Consider the following 6,000-nt stretch of genomic DNA (forward strand, 5'->3'; position numbering starts at 1 on the left):
AATTAAGACATGTTCCCTAACTTCATAGTGGTTCAAAAAAATAGAAAATACAATTTCTATCTCTATATATGGTAGGTGTTTAGGTTGGATTACGAAATAGGTAGATTATACCTTTAGTCATTAAACTAATTTTACTTCAATTAGAAATTTAAGGAATTTAATAGGCAAAAGTAATAGAGTAATGGCTTATTTAAGGTTAAATTATTTTATTAGTCCTCGTACTTTTTGAAAGTTATGAATTTAATCCTCCTACTTTAAATTAGTTGATTTTAGTTCCTGTACTTTTTAAATTTTGAAACTTTAGTCCAGACTCAAACGATAGCAGTAAAATTTATTTGGTTAAATTCAATTACTAGTCATGTCCATATTCTCTAATTAGATCATTCTAAATCCATATACTTTTTCAAATTTTGAAATTTCAGTATTGATGCAAATGACAATTATTAATCTATTAATTGGATTTTTAGTAAGTAATTTGTGGAGACAAATTGACATGACATTGCATATATGATGACATCTTTGTCACATCAAATTTTAGAAATAACAAAACTTAATGAATTTAACAACTATTGGTTGGTGAGGACTAAAGTTGTAACACCCCCTAACCTTATACCCTCGCTGGAACAGGGTTCGGAGTATTACCGGACATATCGAACAAAATACGAATAACTCACAAATACTTAACATAGAAAGTATAAATTTAATCCTTAAGTCCCTATAATAGACCCTCGAGGCCCAAAACACGTATTAGAAGTGGATCGGAACTTATCCAAGTACTCGAAGAATTTTCGTAAATTTAAAAAAAAAAATTAATTCAATATAACCTTCTTTATATACATCTAACCTACTCTGCAATTTCAAACCGAAACCAATCCAATACCAATGATATAACCATACATATAAACATCTAAAACATACCAAGATTAATACTAGGATTTACTATATGATCATTCATACCATTATTCAAATTAAATTAAAAGTTCTATTCAATTATCAATTCAAACATAATGTTATATATACCATTTCATTTATTTAATCTTTCATTTACCAATTTAAATCATCACATATTATCCTTACAATCCAAAACCATATTCACTCAAAATACAACCTAGGTACATCCCACATATACCAAAATAAAATATACATCACCAAGGTTGCTGAGATAGGGATTGGTTCGGATGCTGGATCAAATTTTGACTCCTACTGACCTACACACGAAAAATAATCGTACACTGAGTATAGACATACTCAGTGTTATTACTATAATTCAAACTATAATAACAATAATGAAATATAAATATTAAACATATAACAAATGAATTTTCTCAAATATTAACTCATTCTTAAACTTCATTTGTTAATAATAGTAACACAATTTCAACTATTTATCAGTTTCAATCAAATATTATAGACTTCAATTTTCTTCACTACATCTACATTTAGTTCATGCCTTCTATTTCCAATCTCAATTTCAATCCACAATTTAAATTTCTCATTTCAGTTTTTCACCCTATTAACAGACCCGAACTTTGGCGGATACACAGATCCAACCAAACACACCAGAATGGCACCCAGTGCCTCGTCAGATAGTTCGAAGCAAAGTTGACACCCAGTGTCTCATCGGCCTAGCCGAAGTAAAGTGGTACCCAGTACCTCATCGAATCTATCCAAAGTACAATAGTGACACTCAGTGTCTCATTGACTCGAAGTCGAAGTATCCCTGAACACTTCCAATCCTACGGCATGCCAACTATATCTGACTTAGCCCGACTAGTTAATAGGGTATTTAATTCACTTTCTCTGTTTCAATCAATATTCACATCAATTCCACTTAAATCACAATTTCACTTTCATTTCAAAAAGCCACTTTAAAAATCAAATACACTTTCCATTCACCAATCAAAATACAATTCAATACTAACACATATTTCTCATTCAATTCAACTTCACTTTAAATCCCAATTTCTCTTTCAATTCAACAATTCAATCATAATCCGATACTAAAATTTATTTAACAACCATTTCAATTATCATTCAATTCCATAACAACACTTACCTCATGATCTACTTACCAAATACATAATTTAATTTAACATATTGAATGAATAAATAAATAATTTGAATTATAATAATACAAACCCGGATTTGTTCGATTACTCCTCGACAACTTTTTCCTTTCGGTATCGATGCCTCGGGTTCTTTGCTAGCTACGAAAATAATAATAATTTTCACTATTAATTACAATATTAAATTATAATAAATAATTGAATTTTATTCAATTCCTACTTATTTTCAATTTAATCCTAACTAAGTTTACTTACTTTTCTAACTTAATTCATACTTCTTTTCTACTTAATTTCTTGCCATATGAAGCTCAACTATTCAATATTCCTAATAAAACCTTAATTTAAAATTTCTTTCAATTTAATCCTTCTATCACAAAACTTATAGCTTCTTTTGCAATTTAATCCCTTTATCAATTCTAACTTGAAATTAATTCAATTAAATCCCTAATTCACTATTTTGTTCAACATGAACTATATTCAAAACCTTAAAACTTCCAAAATCTCAACTTAATTTCATCAAAACTTTGTTCTAAAGCTTCTAAAACATCAAATTTAAGAGAAAAAGGCTTAATTAACTTACCAAATTAAACTTCAAACTTTAAAACCTTAGTTTCTCCTTTTCTTTTCTTTTCTTTCCTTTCCCACTTTTGAATGGCTTTCTCTGTTTTATTTCCTTTCTTTCCTTTATTTGTTTCTTTTTCTTATTTACTTTATAATTATAACTTAATATATACATTAACTACTTAATTTATAAATATCTATTTGATAGCAGATATATATGTTACAATTGTATATTATCTCCACCCTACATTTGTCTTGATCTAATCTATTTCATAATATAATAATATAATGTTAATAAATAATAAATATCTATTTACTTAAATAAAAAGTAATTAAATAAAAAATATTACAATTGTATGTACATGATGTATATATTTTACTATCACCTTACACTTGTCTACTTATTAATTTATTCATTAATTTATATCAATTAAATAATAATAAATATCTATTTAATACACAAATACATATGCTACAAATGTACATTTATACATTGTTACATTTGTAAGTCATCATCCCCATCCACTTGTCATGAATTTAATTTATTTATCATATAAAAATCTTTTAATATAATTAATAATCATATAATATATTTATACTTAAATTATAAGTAAATTATATGTTTAAATTACAATTGTACAAATATAATTTTTACACATGTATATTTTTATTACCATACATTTGTATTTATTTAATTTGCTTCATAATATAATATAATTATAATATAATCGATTAATAATAATATATAATGCCGCCTCAATTATATCAAATGGCATATTTTCCATTTTGGCCCCCTTTTCTTTTTATTAATCTATAATTCAAGTTTTGCCCCTTATTCAATTTAGTCTTTTTTCCTAATTACTCTTAATTAAGCTAAATTCACCTAATTAAAACCTAATTAGACACATTACTAGACTCATAGATATTTCTAATAGTTATTTACAGGTTCGGTTTACTGAGATGTACTTTTTTCGATGCTCGTGAATTTTAGGTCATTACAAAAGTTTTAAAATTCAAAAAAGTACAAGAACTAAAAAAGACCAAATTAAATTACATTGACTGAATCCACAACATTAATAAAGTATCAGGACTAAAAATGACCAAAATAAATTACATTGACTAAAATTGCAACTTTCGTAAAGTGCATGGACTAATAGCAGAGCTTAATCCTTATTTGACTACAAAATAAGTATGGTGATTTGTTTAAACATGATGCAGTAGCTTAAAGGCTTTTTTTTTTGACATATTAGCCCCCAAAAAGCATGATTTGTTTTAAATTTAACATAATGTCAAATTTAGCCTTCAACGTTTACATTTTTTTGTCAACGTAGCCCTTATTATTATTTCATCAACCTTTTAAAAAAGAATCAAATCACTTTTTTAACTAAAAATTAAAATTTTTGATGATATTGGAGTGACAATCCACATGTTTTCATACTGACATGATACTATGTATCTCATATGCCACGCCAAAAAATAATTTTAAAATTATAAGAAATTCAAAAAGGTAATAATTTAGAAATTTAATATATATTTCATAAAAATTAAAAGATTACAATGAGTGCATGTTTGAAAATTTAATGTTTTAATCAATATTTCAGTTAAAGAACAACAATTCAAATTTTTTCAAAAGGTTAATAGTCAAATATGACTTTTTTTTTAGGTTGAGGGTTAAATTAAGCTTAAAAAAAGAATAAGGGCCAAATTGATAAATGACGTAAATATGAAGGGCTAAATTTGGCATTATACCTTCTAAATTTTGTTTTGGATTTTGGTAATGATGGCCTGCCAAAGCCCAATCCAAAGAACCCATTAAACATTATTTTGGGCTTTTATATGAGTGGGACCTGGGTTTAGCAATCTTTATGCCATAGGGATTTTGTCGGCTAATATTTCAAGATTAGTGAGTGATGAGAGAGGTTGAGATTAATGGCGGGCTAAGTTCTAAGCGGCTAATATCGTTACTGTTCCATTACCAAGAACGCAAATGATTAAAAAAAGTGAAAAATTAAAGTTAAAAAAGATAAAATAAATAATTATACTTTCCCCGTAGCTAGTAACTCCTGTTGGATGGTGAGGGAAAATCTATGTATCCAACCATAATGTTTTCCTGGTTCACTCCTGGGGTGGAGCAAGATTTTATGTTTATTTTATATCCTTATTTTATTCCAATTATCAGAGAAAAAAGAATCCAAAATTTGTTGCAGCAAATTCGGAAGTTGAGATTGTGAAGAATATATGATTTAATCCATTACTCATTTTATAAAGACGGGTGAAAAAAGAGAGAGAATCAAGTGTTATTGTTTTTATTTTTTAATGAGGTAAAATAAACACAAAATCTAAGATTTAGAGTCATTTATTTTAATTTAAATTTATTGGTTAAAATCATTTTAGTTTTAAATTTATATAAATATATTTTATAATGTTATAATATATATTTTCATGACTTGTTATTTACTTAATGTGTAAAAGCTTTTGATCCCAAAGCTTACGGAAGAAACCCATTTCATGTAGACATTTATTTTGGTTGAAAATTTGGAAATGATGTTTTGTAGGTCCCATAAGCCCTTCCTCTATTATTTTGCAATAGATAGACATATTTAGGTAAGTTAATCCAATTCGGATAAGCCCTTGGACTATGATGTTGCCATTCATTAGGGTTTAGCTAGCTTAAGTTAAATGTGTAATGTATGTTTCACATTATTGTGAATAAATAAAATTAATTAGCGTCGTTGATTGAGTCTTAACTTGATTATATTGTTGTTAATGTAAAAAGATGTGGGTTCGAGTACAGTGAAACACATTATCCTCTTATTTTATATTGATTCCTAATTCTCTATTTTAAATTGTAATTTATTATTAATACAAATTATAATTAAACCAGTTAATTATCACAATAATAGATAGAAAATATATTTACTACTTATAATAAATACATATATAAAAATATATATACTTTTTTAAAATCAATATAAAAATCCTTAATATTGATTATGTATGAAAATTATGGTAAAAATTACGAGAAATAAATTCATATAAAAATAAAATCAATATTCAAAGTTCACATTTCTACCTTTTATTTTATGCAAGTATAAAAACCTATAAATAAATTCCTATAGAGATGATGAAACACAATAAACAACTATAAATCAAATCACTAGTAGTTTAAGGTTTTCTGACCTTATTTTCTTATTTAATTTTTTATATATTTTAATTCTATTTTGCATAATTTCTTTTAACACATTTATTCTCTAATTTTTTATATTAAGATCATTAAAGAGAACCGTCTTCTAAGAATCTAAAGAATGAATTCGATGAAAAAGTGATCGAACAACTGTAATGCGAAGCTAAGATGTATAGAACACTATGCAAC

The sequence above is a fragment of the Gossypium hirsutum genome, chromosome A13 (genome assembly GCF_007990345.1).
Source record: "Gossypium hirsutum isolate 1008001.06 chromosome A13, Gossypium_hirsutum_v2.1, whole genome shotgun sequence".
NCBI classification, from domain to species: Eukaryota; Viridiplantae; Streptophyta; class Magnoliopsida; order Malvales; family Malvaceae; genus Gossypium; species Gossypium hirsutum.